At 40.3% G+C, this 17,309-nt stretch overlaps 1 protein-coding gene across 6 annotated transcripts in view; it reads right to left on the reverse strand.

Moving 5' to 3' along the window:
- Positions 1-17,309, reverse strand: part of LOC148508670 (zinc finger MYM-type protein 1-like) — an 85,802-nt gene that overhangs the window by 24,283 nt on the left and 44,210 nt on the right. For all 6 annotated transcript variants that reach the window (XR_015869571.1, XR_015869569.1, XR_015869570.1 and 3 more), the window contains exon 2: positions 12,898-12,931. The gene's annotated coding sequence lies outside the window, so the exon portion shown is untranslated. The remainder of the gene's footprint in view (positions 1-12,897; positions 12,932-17,309) is intronic.

Below are 17,309 nucleotides of genomic sequence, written 5' to 3' on the forward strand. Positions count from 1 at the left end.
TTTACTAGTTCACTGTCCTCTCCTCCATGTTCGACTACACCGTGTGGCAATGCTCACTTCCTATTGCCAATAAGGGAGTAATACTTTGGTATTTTTGTTGAAACTCACAGGAATATATGCTGGTAGTCACAGCTTTTTTCCCTAACTAGGGTTACTTTTCTCTCACAATGTCAAACAGGAGCAGGACTAAGGGCCTCATTCAGAGGTGGTCATAGGATGCAAGCGGTCACTCAGAAACAGGGTGGCCGCTTGCATCCTGAATGGCTGCCTCCCTGTCGGTCATTAGGCTGTGGGTTAACACAAGACCATCGCGACCATCAAGACCATCGCGATCATCTCGTCAACCTTAAGCCCCAGGGAGCTTCCTGCTCTGATCGAGCAGGAAGCTCCCCACTGACATCACTGATGATGTCAGTGGGGCCGCCCCCAAACGGCAAGCGTTCCTACTGGAATGCCTCCATTTGGCCAGGCACGCCCCCGGCCCGCCCAGTAAATGGGGCGAGCTGTCACTCAACATCGACAGCTCGCCCCGTCTACGACAAGACCCCTAATGATGGATCACCCATCGTTAGCCAGGTCTCGCGCATGCGCACGATGGAGCTGGCTATCCTTGAAAAAGGGCCAGGAGCCTGAAACGCGTTGGTTTTAGCGCACATCTGACACACAGCGGAGACATAGTGACGTCATCACACTGCACCTTTGCAGCATCGGGCCGTTTACACGGACGAAGAAGACGATCACCCCGTGCAGGGAACCAGCCGGACGGAGCGGAAGCCGTTAAAGGTAGGCAGATATAGGGAGAGACAGTTAGTTTTTCACGTCTGACTCCAGTATCACACCGCACCGCAAGGCATGTTATCGGAACCCTGATGTCAATTATGGACTTTCCTAAATATTAAAAAAGAGTTTTAAACATCTTTTACTAATCCCCTTTTTTTTTTTACAGGTATTGCGTTACATTCATACATGTTTATTCACAGGAGAATATTATAAGATATTAAAGTATAGAATTAGCAATAAAATGGTAGAAGTATTTACCATTATTGTGACGCAATACATTATACAGAGATAGTTTAATGGTGCTACAATCAGAATTATCACAAAACCAGGCAAGAATTTAGAAATACCAAGTTCATATAGACCAATATCTTTGTTAAATATTGACTATAAAATAATAGCTAACCTGAGTAGATCCATTCCGGTGGTGTTACAGGAGATTATAAAGTTTGGTATTTTTACAGAATTTTAAATAAATATATTAAAATCAGAATTTCTTCCGCTAAGTTAAGTAATTAAGTCCCAATTACGCCTGAAATATTGAAAGAAATAAAACCATTTCAAGTAATATCAAATAAAATAAAATATTTGGGAATATATATCACATACCCAATAAATAGAATATATAGAACTAATTATGGGAGCGTAATTGATAAGATAAAATGAATCTGGAGAGTTGGAAAACATTGCCATTGTCATTACTACTGTAGGTAGAGCAACGGTGATAAAAACTGTAATTTTCCCTAAGTTGGCATATGTTATCCAAATGCTTCCAATGAGAATGACAAAAACAGATGTAAATTATTGTACTAAATTGTACTAAATTGTTTTCAGGTTTCTTATGGAAGGGAAAAAAGTTGCGTATATTCATAGCTAAGATACAGATGAAAATACAGGAGGGTGGCTTGGCATTACTGGATATAATGGCTTTTACTAAGCAGTATATTTTAGGTATTTAGCAGATTGGCTATTAAATAAATCGATATATACAAATCTTAAGGTAGAACAAAAAATTGTAAAACTATATGCACTTAGCATTCTAATTCATACTCCAAGAATGTTACTTCCCATGCATTTAGCGACTAATATATTTAAGGATACACATCAATCATGGGGCCATATTCAATTTGATGACGAAAAGTCAGAGGTCTGACTTTTCGCCATCATCGCCATTCTTTCTGGGATAAAGTATCGGGCGCGTGCCTGCTTTATCCCAGTATTCTATTAGGATCTGGCGAAAACGGGACCTGGCAGAAAGGTAAGTATGGAAAAGTGCAAGGAATTTTCAGGAAATCATTCTGGCACCCCCCTAAAGATGTCCAGACATGGGGGATCACTATGGGTACCCCCTGTTTGCGCTGCTGAACGTAGTCAGGGTTTTTAATAGCCACGGCAGGTGCATAAATGTGGCTTTAGAAGAAGGGGTGAGGAATAGCACTTAGGTTTTTTGGGGGGGAAAAATAACTTGTCCCATCAAATTTGGGGTACATGAAAATGGGTGCAAGCATATTTTTACGTCCCTAAACTAATTTTTTAAAATTCCTCAAAAATGTACCTGCAGCTACCAGTCGTATTCTTGAAAACACCTGCCACATACTTGGGAACGCCTCAGGAATCAATTTCACTAGGTTAGAAGTTTGTCCCCCATTTTTTTTGTAAGCCTAAAATTCAACTACCTTTTTTGGGATATACTGAGGTTATTTTTAAATTTTTTATGTTTTTTAATATATGTTTTATTATTCGGATTGTTTTTTTATTTATATGTTTATGCATATATGTATGTATGTGTGTGTATGTGCATATATATATATATATATATGTGTATGTTTATTATTATTATTTTTTAGTTATTATGTTTGATAAATGTTATTATTATATTTGTGTGCCTATTTTTACATTTAAATTTGAGTACTCTAGCCAATTGATAATATAGTGTATGTGTATTTTATTATTAACAAAACAAACCAAGAAGTATTGATTCTTATATGAGTAATGTGACAGCTATGTTTTTGATTTAGGGTTGATAATTGACTAATCATGTCAAGCTGGACATGGAAGTCTACCATTGGTAGCTGTGGATTTTTAATCCCTTCCTTGGAAAGGGGGAACTTATTCTGCCTTTTGAAAAAACCTCACTAAGTGAGGAGAAACGCGTCAAGAAACAGATCCTTCTATTTTGAACTGCTGTTGATGGTGAGCCAAGCAGTCGATTGCCGCTGATAGGAGGAACAACACCGGAGTGTGTATCACCCATTCTAAACCTTAGCGGATCCTGCTGCTTCACCTAATACTTTGCCGCTGACTGATTCCATTTGATCCCAGACCATAGTGGATCCTGCTGCCCTGCTGACCACTCTGCCACTGACTGATCCCAATTTGATCTCAGGTGACGGGGTCAACTGCCATACGCAGCTTTGCTGCATCCCATTGTGGAATCAGCTTGTAATCAGAGATTCTGTGAACGGAAAGGCTGTCACCCGTGGCCGGCTGTGCTCCGGCGATACATATCCCTGGCTGGGTTGATTGCCCACTTGCATCCCCATTTACCGATCCCTGACCTGCTCTGGATTCCACGACGGTGGTGAGTGGCAGTCTATAACAGAGGAGATACGAATATCCAAAGTAAGGGGAAATAGCCATTTGCTATCCATTGAATTATCCTTGATTACCAGCTTTTTGAAGGAGCTATACCATTGATAAAGGAACATATATTTTCATCAGTGACTGTATTGTGTAGGTCATTTGGACTTCATATGGCCTCATGCCCTTACTAATGTGCGGTTACATTCTGTTTTATTGTTCTTATTGTATGGGTAAATCATTGTATGTGAACTGCAGTTCTATAGGCACATTGTTGCTATTTTAATAAATATATTATGTGATTAAATTTTTTGGTTTGTTTTGATAGAGCAGTGATCCTCGGCGCAGACACATTTTTTTGTTTGTATAGGTTGATCTGGGGATTTTCAGGCAGCTATCCCCTAGTGTCAGCTGCCGACAATTCACTGATAATCTCTGTTGCAATAACAGCGCTACACTATTTTTCTACTGATTTGTTTTTTCTGCCTAGTAGTAGCTGCTTTTTATTTCTACAGTGATTTTTTCATATATATATATATTTTTAGATTTGTAAATTTGGTTGGAGTACTCAGTATGTCTCTTAATTGTTGTAATGAAAGAATCAGAAGGAGACAAGATTATTTTAATGATCCGGGCTCTAGCACTGCAGCTAATGAGAATGAAGATCTTTTTAGGTCCTTCTTTAAATTGGAAGACCTATTGAAAACTGAAACAAGGCACTGGCTAGATATGTGCATGTTGGAGAAATATATCTCCAACAATATCATACCTAGAGGATTGAGAGTATTTAAATGATCATCTTTTCAGGATGATCCTGAATTTGGAGAGAAATGGGATCAGATATTAGATCTTTGTTCTATATCCTTGATGAAATTATTGGTAAAATATAGGGAACAAAAAGTAAAGGAAACAGTAGTGGAAATAGAAAAAGAAAGAGCTATAGTAGAAGCTCAGAAAGATCACCCACTCTTTTTAGAAAGGGATATATTAGTTAATCAAAGAGTGGAAAAATTTGAAAAAGATATTATTGATAGAAAAAATGGCAAGTATTTAAGAGATCAGAAAGACTATTTGAATGGGAAAGTGAGAACCTATAATAAGAATGATTTTAATCAATGGAAGAGAGACAAAAGTCGTGTTTTTAGGGATAGGACTTATTCTTTTAGGAAACATATGGAAGTTGCTCATTTGCCTAATAATGGAAACACTTCAAGCAAGGGTGAGGAACCCAGTAGAGGGAACTTTTCCAATACTCCACCCATAGGTGGGGATTCTGTGAGACCTAAACTATTCAAACAGTCTAGAGGGAAACCACAGTTTTTTCAGTACAACAGGGGGAGGGATCTGAATTATCCATCAGTTCACAAAACATCGATACAGAACCGATTCAATGTTTTAAGAACAGATACTCCAAAAAGAAGAAGTTCAGAACTAGAGGTGTCCGAGGAGGACGAGTGGTTTCAAAGAGGAAAAAATCCCAGAAACAAACCAGTTTAACTGGTGTTAATGGTCTCTTTAATTTGTCATCTAAAGAATTGACTGATGATCAAAAGAGATTACTTATGAGAGGTTTAAATTTTGCCCCCTCCTCAAAACCCAATTTTTTTGATCTTTTTGTTGAGTTGAATCGGTTCATTCGCAATCTCTGTCGCAAAAGATATTTTGCTATGAAAAAGTTAAAGAGATCTAAGTTAGTAGCTTCTCCTATTATACTGGATAGTGGGGATGAATTAGCTTTATCTGTTTTGGAGTCTCTGTGTGGTGAAGGGTCTCCTACTGACACTCATGGGAAAATTTATGATGTAAAGCAATCAAGTTCCTTCTCGAAATTCACAAAAAAGTCTCAATTTTATCCAGTGCAGTATAAAAATTCGTGTATTGACACATTTTATAGGTCGACTCTTGATGAATTCAGAGTGATGTGTGAAAAGGAGCAGGATATCTTTCGTTATAAAAATAACCTTTCTATTAATGAAAGAAGGGCAATCAAGGAGTTGACTGGAGATCCTGAAGTCATCATAAAGATGACAGATAAGGGAGGTGCAGTGGTTATTCAGAATACAGATGAATATCTGAGAGAAGCTATGCGGCAACTCTCTGATACATCTTTTTATATTATTCTCGGATCAGATCCAACTAAACATTTCCAGGAGGAATTAAAGATACTTTTGGATGATGCCCTTGAAAATGGAGTCATCTCCAGGAGGGAATTTGATTTTTTGTTCCCTACACACCCAGTCACTCCCGCATATTATCATTTACCTAAAATTCACAAAACTTTGCACAATCCACCGGGACGTCCTATCATTTCTGGTGTAGGTTCTCTCACTGCTAATCTTTCTTTTTATGTTGATCACTTTTTACAGCCACAAGTTGTTTTGCTCAAGTCACATTTAAAAGATACTATGGATTTTTTGAATTTTATTTCCACTATTAAATGGTTACCACATTATAAATTTTTGACGTGTGACGTCAGTTCATTATACACTAATATCCCTCATTTGAAAGGTATTGAAGTGGTAGAATAATTTTTGGCTTTGGACGATACTATCGATAGTTTACAATGTAAGTTCATATCAGATTGTATTCACTTTATACTCACTCACAATAATTTTATTTTTAATCGGGTTCACTATCTACAGCGCACTGGCACAGCTATGGGGACCCGATTCGCGCCGAGTTTCGCGAACCTCTATATGGGCCACTTAGAGGAGCAGCTCATTTGGGGTGGTAAATTCGGCGCGAATCTGGTCCTCTACAAGCGGTTTATAGATGATTTATTTTTCATATGGGATGGGGATGAGCACTCTATTTTAAGTTTTTTGGATCACTTAAATCGGAACGATTATAATTTAACTTTCACGAACACTGTTCATTCTTCAACTATTACTTTTCTGGATGTTAGACTCAATGTTGCCGGGGACATTATACAAACAAGTACCTTTCATAAAGAGGTTGACACAAATAATTATATAGATTTTACTAGCAATCACCATCGGAACTGGCTTGAGAATATTCCATCGGGCCAGTTCAGAAGATTGCGACGGAATTGTTCATCGAGAGACGTATTCACCACACAGGCATCTAAACTGATGGAAGTATTTAAAAATAAAAATTACCCTGAACCTTTATTAAAGGAAGCTTTAAGAGCTGTGGAAGAAATAGATCGTGATACCTTGTTAAAACCCTCTATAAAAAAGACATCAAGGTTTCCGGTAGATAAGTCGAGTCTCTTTATTTCTAAACATAATAGTTGCTCATTTCAGATACGTAAGATTTTTACTAAAAATTATAATATGCTTCTTCATGATCCACTTTTGAGGAATGAATTGGAATCCAAACCCACTATAGTTTTCAAGAAAGCCGATAATTTAAAAAGGCTATTGGCCCCTAGTTTTTTTCGAAATGGGAACAGGATTTCTAGTTCATTATCTGTAACTTCTAGGTGGCCGATGAAAACTATGGGGTGTTTCAAATGTGGTAATATGCGTTGCATTACATGTAAGCATATAGAACATATGAGTACTTCTTTTTCCTCGTTATTTTCTGCTATAGAATACCCGATTAGGTCATTCATTAATTGTAAAAACACATATGTCATATATATGCTTCAATGCCCGTGTCGGCTGAGTTACGTAGGGAGAACTACTAGATCTCTTCAGACTAGATTTATGGAACACCGTAGAAACATTGTTAAGGGCTTCAGAAATTATAGTGTCTCAAGACATTTTACATTGCAACATTCTGGAGACCCAAGTGTTCTGACAGTGGTAGGCATTGAACATATTCCCCCCACCGATAGAGGAGGAGACAGGTTCCGCAGATTGTGTATACGTGAGGCATATTGGATACACACTTTGCGGACCCTTACTCCGGATGGATTGAATGAAACGGTGGATATAGATTTTTAGGGGGATTTTTTTTTTTGGTTTTTTTTGTGTTTTTGTTCCCCATTTTGATTGTGGATTTTATTTTTTATGCAATATCTTTGCTAGATCCTCTTTCAGCTATGGGGATTCATTATTTATTGTTTATTCTATATCACATTATTATTATTTTTTGTTTCTCTTGATTCATTTATATTTACTTTGTCCAATTAATTAATTTATATATATATATTTTTTATTAGTATTAAAAATAAATTTTTATGTTTTTTAATATATGTTTTATTATTCGGATTGTTTTTTTATATATATGTATATGCATATATGTATGTATGTGTGTGTATGTGCATATATATATATATATATATATGTGTATGTTTATTATTATTATTTTTTAGTTATTATGTTTGATAAATGTTATTATTATATTTGTGAGCCTATTTTTACATTTAAATTTGAGTACTCTAGCCAATTGATAATATAGTGTATGTGTATTTTATTATTAACAAAACAAACCAAGAAGTATTGATTCTTATATGGGTAATGTGACAGCTATGTTTTTGATTTAGGGTTGATAATTGACTAATCATGTCAAGCTGGACATGGAAGTCTACCATTGGTAGCTGTGGATTTTTAATCCCTTCCTTGGAAAGGGGGGATTTATTCTACCTTTTGAAAAAACCTCACTAAGTGAGGAGAAACACGTCAAGGAACAGATCCTTCTATTTTGAACTGCTGTTGATGGTGAGCCAAGCAGTCGATTGCCGCTGATAGGAGGAACAACACACCGGAGTGTGTATCACCCATTCTAAACCTTAGCGGATCCTGCTGCTTCACCTAATACTTTGCCGCTGACTGATTCCATTTGATCCCAGACCATAGTGGATCCTGCTGCCCTGCTGACCACTCTGCCGCTGACTGATCCCAATTTGATCTCAGGTGACGGGGTCTACTGCCATACGCAGCTTTGCTGCATCCCATTGTGGAATCAGCTTGTAATCAGAGATTCTGTGAACGGAAAGGCTGTCACCCGTGGCCGGCTGTGCTCCGGCGATACATATCCCTGGCTGGGTTGATTGCCCACTTGCATCCCCATTTACCGATCCCTGACCTGCTCTGGATTCCACGACGGTGGTGAGTGGCAGTCTATAACAGAGGAGATACGAATATCCAAAGTAAGGGGAAATAGCCATTTGCTATCCATTGAATTATCCTTGATTACCAGCTTTTTGAAGGAGCTATACCATTGATAAAGGAACATATATTTTCATCAGTGACTGTATTGTGTAGGTCATTTGGACTTCATATGGCCTCATGCCCTTACTAATGTGCGGTTACATTCTGTTTTATTGTTCTTATTGTATGGGTAAATCATTGTATGTGAACTGCAGTTCTATAGGCACATTGTTGCTATTTTAATAAATATATTATGTGATTCAATTTTGTGGTTTGTTTTGATAGAGCAGTGATCCTCGGCGCAGACACATTTTTTTGTTTGTATAGGTTGATCTGGGGATTTTCAGGCAGCTATCCCCTAGTGTCAGCTGCCGACAATTCACTGATAATCTCTGTTGCAGTAACAGCGCTACACTATTTTTCTTCTATTTTTAAAAAATGTTTGACACAGATTACTGCTAGAGGACACTCCCAGGGCTGCAGGCTATTTTTTTTAAGGCTGCACGCCTAAAATTCCAATTCTGTACTTTTTTTCGCCATGTATTACATGGTGAAAACTTATCCCCAATTTTTAACAGGTGCGAAAAGTCTTTGAAATTGAATACGGGGATAATGGAAACAGGCGAAAACTGACTTTTCGCCTCATGGTGGGATATAAATAAACAGGTACAGGGAAACACTAAACTCACTAAGTATATGGGGATTTGGGGAAATCCATGTGTAGCCCTAGTATACTGTGGGCTAAAAATCTTAGATAAAAGAAGGAAGTTCATGGTTACTTAGTAATTAATAGCTATTTAACCACTTGCCTGGCATGGTCATATAAGATACGACCATACCAGACTGGGCTTTCCATGACATGGCCATATCTGATACGACCAGTCAGAAAAGCTCAGTGGGCGGCTGCTGGAAGATGATCTTCTAGCAGCCGCCTAACTAGGAGGGACCTCCCGGTCCCTCCGCACTTTTCAATAATCCCCGTGTGCCTCCTCTCCCTACCCCAGTCCTGCTAGAGCCCGGCGCCCGCAACTCCAACACCCTAACAGCACGCTTTCAGTGCTGTCATAGTCTCCCTCCCCCTGCCCTGCTGCGAGCGGCAGCACAGCGGGACTCCCCACACCCGGCGGCTGCAAAGATCAGAGCAGCCGCTGACAAAATAAAGAAGAGCACTCGGCGCTGTCAGGCTCCCTCCCTCCCCCTGCCCTGCTATGAGCGGCAGCCCGGCAGAACTCCCCACACCCGACGGCTGTTGCCCTTCTGCTCCACGGGAGGTTTCTGTCCTCCCTGAGCTCGGAAAAATAAATAACACAGCGCTCAGCGCTGACAGGCTCCCTCCCTCCCCCTGCCCTGCTGCGAGCAGCAGCATGATGGCACCCCCCCCCCACACTGCAAGGATCAGCCACGGTCCTCCAGTCCTCTCCCTCCCCCAGCCCTGCTAGAGTGAGGTGGAACAGAAGCAAGCTCCACCCCTAATACAATACTGTGCCTTAAAAAAAAAAAAATAATATATATATATGTATATATATATATATCTATATATAGGTTTTTATATATAAATATATATATATTATATATATAAATAGGTGTATATATATATATCTATATATATAAATATATATCTATATGTAAATATATATACACACACATATATATATATATATATATATATATATATATGATTCATATATGTATGTGTGTACTGTATAAGTTTGTATATATGTCTAATATATATATATATATATATATATACACACACATACACGTATATAGATGGCAGCCCCCAAACCGATGTTAAACATCGGCAGCTGTGGTATCAATTGATGTTACCATTGATTGTTTCTATCGATGGCCATCACTACTATATACCATAAAAATTGCCATTTACATGGTACACGGCGTTTAAAAAAAAGATTTTTTTTTTTTACAAAATAGTGTTGGATAAGTTTTAGATAAGTGTTGGATAAGGTAACATACACAGTATGTGTTTAAAAAAAATGTGCTAATATAGGAATTGTTATTGTAGGTAACTACAGTACTATGCATGTAATTGAAATGAGGTATTGTAATGGCTGGGCAGATGTTAATGCAGGGGGGCTGGAGCATGCAGGGTAATGTAGGGGTTAAACTGTAGGAGGGAGGCATGCAGCAATCAAGGGATATATAAGCCAGGGTTGTTAGTTGTGCAGCCAGTGAGCGGTTCCCCCATTCAGAGCACACCAAGCTGGCTTGCCGGCGTTGCTTAGATAGAGATGTAATCAGCGGCATCAGGGAGCCAGGCAGCGTGAGGCCAGCAAGGGGTTTGTAGCAGTGCCAGGGTGCTCCATCAGCATTTAGGCAATGCTGATCGGGAGGTGCCGGTGAATTAGAAAAATTGGTTCCCACTAGTGGTGTCTATACTAGGGTGCCAAGGAGGAGCCTGCTTATAATAAACCTCTGGGGCACTGTATTGCCGGGGAAAGGAGAGCCACTCGTTGCTTTAGACAAATATCGCTACTGGATGAGGGGTGTGGCTAATTTGATACCACCGAGTCCAGCCATCGGGTAACAGCAGCAGCGCTGTTACCCCTTGTGAGCAGTGTTAAGCAAATTACCCCTTCACCGCATCACTACTGCTCTATCAGTACAGGGATAATTTCAGTTACCCAGGCATACTAGACACTAGCATATAATATTTACTAAGATACCTACCTAGCCTGTGGAAACATAAATACAGGAGAGCAGAGTACTTCAGCCTATTAGTGCATATGTATATGTTTATATATTTATTGGAAAGGCAGGGGTGTAGGGAGGGCGGTTCCAGTGGAGCGCAAGCTCCAGGCACCGAAGGTGTCCGGAGATGCCGCCCGCTGTGTACCCGGTGGCCCCCGGGCCACAGCTGCCGCATGCGGGCCGTGGGCAGTCTGTGTCTCTGTGACACAGCTGCACCGCGCGTGTAGCGCTGACCAGACGGAGTTCGGTCAGCATTACACAGTGACTGACAAACACACAGCCGCCGGCAGCTGTGTTTGTTTTAATTAGCAGCCAATGAGTGTCTGTCAGACTCTCATTGACTGCTGCTGCACCCACTGCAGGAGCCGCTCCATCTTCTGGCTCCTGCAGTGGGTAATGGGAGAGACGTCATGACATCATGACGTCTCTCCCATAATGCAGAGCAGGCCGGCCCGGGAGGACGGACAGAGCAGCGAATGGCGGTGGAGGGAGCGGGGTAAGAGGTAAGTGGTTTTTTATTATTATTATTATTACGTGTGACTACTGGTGGCACTACAAGGGGGTGACCACTACTGGGGGCCCTACAAGGTGGATGACTACTACTGGGGGCACTACAAGGGGGGGAATACTACTGGGGGCACTACAAGGGGGGACTACTACTAGGGGCACTATAAGGGGGGACTACTACTGGGGCAATACAAGGGGGGCTACTACTAGGGGCACTACAAGGGGAGGGGACTACTACTAGGGGCACTACAAGGGGAGGGGACTACTACTAGTGGCACTACAAGGGGAGGGGACTACTACTAGGGGCACTGCATAGGGAGGAGGGGACTACCACTGGGGGCACTGCATCGGGGGACCAATACTGGGGGCTCTATATAAAGGGAAATACTGGGGGTACTGCATAGGGGGGACTACAACTGGGGCCACTATTTAATGGGCACTCCGGAAGGGTTACCACTAATGGGGGCACTGCAAGGGGGGGACTGCTACTGGGGGCACTATATAAGGGGCACTGCATAGGGGGTACCACTACTGGGGGTACTGCACAGGGGAGACCACTACTGGGGGCACTGCATAAGGGGCACTGCATAGGGGGGATCACTACTGGTGGCACTACTGGAGGCCTGCATAAGGGGGTCCTCTCTTGGGGCACAGGGGGCACTGCATAGGGGCACCACTACAGGGGGATGCCCCTAATCTTTATTTTTACTTTACATTAATCCCATATGGACCCGCCTCCTCTCTGGAACACTTGAGGGAGGGGGGCGCCATAGCACGCATGTGCTCCGGGCATCCTGGCTACACGCTACTCCTCTGTGGAAAGGTATCTGCAAGTGGCTGTAGTAAGAGACCTCACCTGAAGAAACTAATTTATCGAGAGAGGAGGAAAGTTTCTAAAAATCCCTGTGTTCCAGGACTCCATTATTATATACTCAGGATTGTTAAAGAAACTAAGGATCTAATGCACATGGAGGGTAATTTATCGACTAAACCATCTACTTCAGCATCGATGTGTCGTAGGAAACGAAGAGAGGGTTTGGATATTACACTCATATTGTTATTTGTAATATGTGCTACTGTGTTATCTACTCAGGAGAGTAAATGTTAAAAGGACATATTATTTATATTACTAGATAAGTACATAGTGTAATAATTCAGATGGTAAACACTGATATTGTAAAATATAATATACCTTGTAAAGTTACATGTATTCCATATTCATAAAGTATATGAGAAAGTTAAATTGTGTAAAAACATTACTTACCTGCAAAGTATCCGTTATCCCATTCATTCTGGACCTAAGGTGAAAGTAGAAATATATTGTTAGAGAATACCTTATATGTGATGCAGTTTAATATATGAAAGTGACACCAATACTATTATCATAGTTAATACATTCTTATACATATAAATCTATAGGCTTTCCCAAGCTAGCCTATTAATCATATTGCTATTGCATTAAGCTTGGGTGGAGGCACAATATATTAAAATTAATAACCGAAAATTTCATGTTTGAGAAACGGAGAACTAAGGGAATTAGTAAAATCAGGGATGTTTTTGCCCCAGGCAGGAAATGTAATTCCAAGAGTTAGTGAATAAAAAAGGAATAGAGAATAAGCTATTTTATACTTACAATATACTTATATGTACTTATAAGTACGATGTTATATCCAATCAATGGTAAATATAAGAGATATAATGAAAGAATTTGATCCAGTGTTGAGTATACTTTCAATAGAATCTTTTTTACGCTTAACTACAAGAGATCCATATTCGGACAATACATAGAGCATACAGTATATAGCACAGGGGCAGCGTAAGCATATGATAATAGAAGATAAAGGGATAAAACCTAAATGTCGAGCACAAAATGCAATATTTATCCATCATTTTTGGTATTGCCCTAAAATTCAACAGTTTTGGAATAAATTAATGGGATTTGTGAATACAATTTTTAAGCTGAGTTTGAACTTGGACCCTGTAGCGCTATTGTTTGCAAATTTCACATAATGGCAACTACAATTAGGGAATAAACATTTTGAACCAATATTGACAGTCATTGTGATTGGCAATAAAGTGATATCATCAAAGTGGATTGAGAGGAAGCCTCCAATGATAGAACATGTGACATCTGCACTTGTACAAATGTTATATTTAAAAAGACAGATAATGGTAATGGATCCAGAATTAGGGGAAGAAAGGTTCTATGAGAAATGGGAACCTTATATAAGCACGTTATAATTGGCAACTGAGGAAAATTATTGAGATTTTTGAATCTACATACTGGTATGCATATTGCAGATTGGAAAGTTAGAAGATGTTAGGAAGAGATATAAATTTGATGTAAATTATAGAAAATATGAATATGAAAGAATGGAAGATAAAATTAATGAGGGGAAGAAGTAGGGTAAGAATGGGAATATTAAATGTGTGTATTTTATATGGAATGGAATCATATTTGTATAATAAATTTACATGTGTATTAAACGTATGTAATATTAAGTTATAATAAATAAATATATATATTTGAAATGTCTCTATACACCAGGTGAGGCCCCATATGGTGCTGCAGTCTCCTGGACAGCTGGAGAGTGGAAAATAAGCAGAGACTCCGGTGCATACTGTATGGCACAGGTTATTTCTGTTACTGTATCAGGCAGTCCAAGAACCATCACAAGCTCTTTTAGTACTGTGGCAGGGTTGTTGGGATCCTCAAGGCTGGGCACACTCAGGGGGTTTACCACACACCACATACAAACTACTATACCTCAAGCAGTCTTTGTTCATTTTCTTTGATTCTCTTCACTCCTTTACCCACATGGTAGGGACTGAGGGCCTGATTCAGACCAGGTCGCAAGGCTGCGTTCGAACGCAGCCGGCCGATGATTGCAATTTGCGCATGCGTACAAGACGCAGTGCATGTGCGCGAACCAGTCTCTGCGAATGAGAAGCATTTGCAGCCAGTACACAGATTCTCCGCAGGCATGAGTAACAGGACGTGCCGTTTGTGGTAACGGGGGTGTGGTGGTGCGAACGCAGGTGTGTCTGTGCATTGGAACACCATTTCAGGGGCGTGCATAATTAAGACACATCATCAGCATACACGTCACATGGCTGAATTAAACACAGCAGCACTCGCAGTGCTTGCGGTTGAGTATGGTCAAGCACAAGTGGTGCATATGGGTCCGATGTCAGCCGATGTTACTGATTGTTTAATACACTTCCTGGAGATGATGTCTGTTACTAAGGGAAAGTGGGCGTCTTGTGTCAGGCTGGTGGCCATCTAATTTCATACCACGATTGCACGGCAAATCATAGTGGGCATGCTAATGTCTTGCTAGCGATCGCGGGATTTGCATACTTTGACTGCCGACAGCTGCATGCGAACGCAGTTTTGCGACCAAGTCTGAATCAGGCCCTGAGCTCAATGTCTTCCCACTTGTGGCTATATACAGTAGCAAAGTCCAAAAAGACTTCACAAACCACTTGTGGCTGAACCTTTGCCACCCGCTGACTAGTTCAACTGAAGTCATAACCTTGCACCAGCAACTTCCAGGAGATAAAGACCCTCTCTGTCCTGTATCTGTAACTTTTTAAACACCTCTCACATTCCCATGGTGGGTGACTTCAGATGGTTATCACACCAGGAAGGGGAGATGCCCTTGAGCCACCCCCAATCCTCAACTCACTTTGAGGAACCCTGAAGTGTATGGTTTAAGCCTGTCTGCGAAAGGAGGATTCTACTCACTGTGATGCCTGTTGCTTGTGCATTGGATCAATGGCTAGAAGACATACTACACAATTAACAGTGTAGTCAGAAAGCTGAATTGTGTAGATAGACACCTAGGGGTAAGTTTGTTAAGAATCGAGTTTGGTCAAGTTTTTTGTTTTTAAATCTCGATTTGCATCGCCGAAACTCGGGCTGGTTTTTCTTTTTTGGTTCTGCAAATTTACTAAGAAGCGAGTTTAGGTGAAAGTCAGTTTTCCGATGGTGAAGCAAATCGAGATTTCTCGGGTTTGCTTTATATATCTCTTATGTTTGAAATGTGTTTTTGGCAGATTTTTTTTCTGCTTTCGGTCAGTTGCTTCTAATTAAGTGTAATTACTCGCCCGAGAACACCAGATACCTTTTAAAACCGCCTTTCATATTAGTTTTGATTGGTGGAAGTGGTCACATGCTTTGGAATGTTCAGACAGAATATAAATACACCCTGTGACGTCCGGACCTTGTGAGTTTGTGGCAGGAGTTAGAGAAGAGAGGGACAGTGAGGAGTTGGTGGTATATTGTTAGTAATTTCGATTGTTGATTGGTGAGTGAAATTTGTTTTGTGTCTGTTTGTAGTCTAGTTAATTTTTTTGTAAGTGTCTATATTTTTGTCTATTGTCATTTTATGTTCGTCCTGTCAGTGGTCATCTCTGTGTGTGTGTGTGTATGTGTGTGTGTGTGATATAGAGGTAGTGGTGGTTCTTGAGGTGTCATCTGCCCAGCCTGATGTTTATTCCAGTGAGGAGAGTGAGGTTGAGGCACGGCGCAGGGGAAAGACAAAATCAGGCAGGAATATCAAATGTACATTTGATCAGAATATGGCACTTGTCACTGAGCTTCTTAAGCACCAGCACTTGCTGTATGGTAGACTGGCAGTCCGCACATCTGCACGCCATAAAGCTGGTATTTGGGCCGGAGTGGTGAATGCTGTCAATGCAGTGGAGCCCACTAAACGTGATGCCAACCACTGCAAAAAGCGTTATTCTGATATAAAGCGCAATGTTAAGGCCAAAATGGTGGATGAGCTGAGGTATGCCAGTGGTACTGGCGGAGGATCCCCGTATCATGCAATTTATTTAGATTATGAGGAACCTGTCAAGCAGATCACCCCTCCTGAGGTTGTCCGTAAAACATATGTCCGTGACACCGATGCCGCGAAGCAGACCTGTGAGTAGTTTTTTTTAATTTGTTAATTTCAACATGTAAAAAGTTTTTGTTTTCACTTAATGGTCCAGTGTCATTGTTTTTTCTGTTAAAGTTTGTTTACAAAGAATTTACTAATTTGAGTGTGGTAACCAACAGCAACCATTATTGCAGAAAGTATTTGGACCCTACAATCACATGCATTGTGTTCGTTGTTTTCACCCAGCTTGCAGTGTATTTTGCAGTTGGCTGGCTCAAACATGTTTGTCATTTCCTCCAGGATTTGTTCTTGGAACACGCTTTAAAAAACCAAGCACTAAATAAGTCAAACACACATGTTTATTTAGATAATTGAGTTAACAACATAATTATTTTATGTAATAAATGGTCCAAAGTACAATTAATTTAAACAAATGTAAAGGAAATACCCCTGCAACACACATAATGCAACTTGTTTAATTTCGTTAAGGCCCTTTGTCATTAATGTGGCAGCACTAATTTTTGTTGTATGGTACCTTGTTAGCACATACAAATGTCATGCATTTTTGTCTTTTTTGTTTTTATTTTTGTTTAAAACAAATAGCCAAGAAAAAGAGTAAAAAAACACTCCCCCAAAGGGAGCAGCAAACACCCCAGCAACAGCAGAAGCAACAAGACCAGAACCTCCAAATAACATAACAGCATGAAGAGGCCAAGGAGGCTGGTGAGTTGTGGAGCTGGAGTTGTGTGTAGACCCACAGTACTGTAAATGAGACCATGACGATGTT

This window comes from Taudactylus pleione, unplaced genomic scaffold, assembly GCF_031769625.1.
Source record: "Taudactylus pleione unplaced genomic scaffold, aTauple2 ptg000352l, whole genome shotgun sequence".
Lineage (NCBI taxonomy): Eukaryota > Metazoa > Chordata > Amphibia > Anura > Myobatrachidae > Taudactylus > Taudactylus pleione.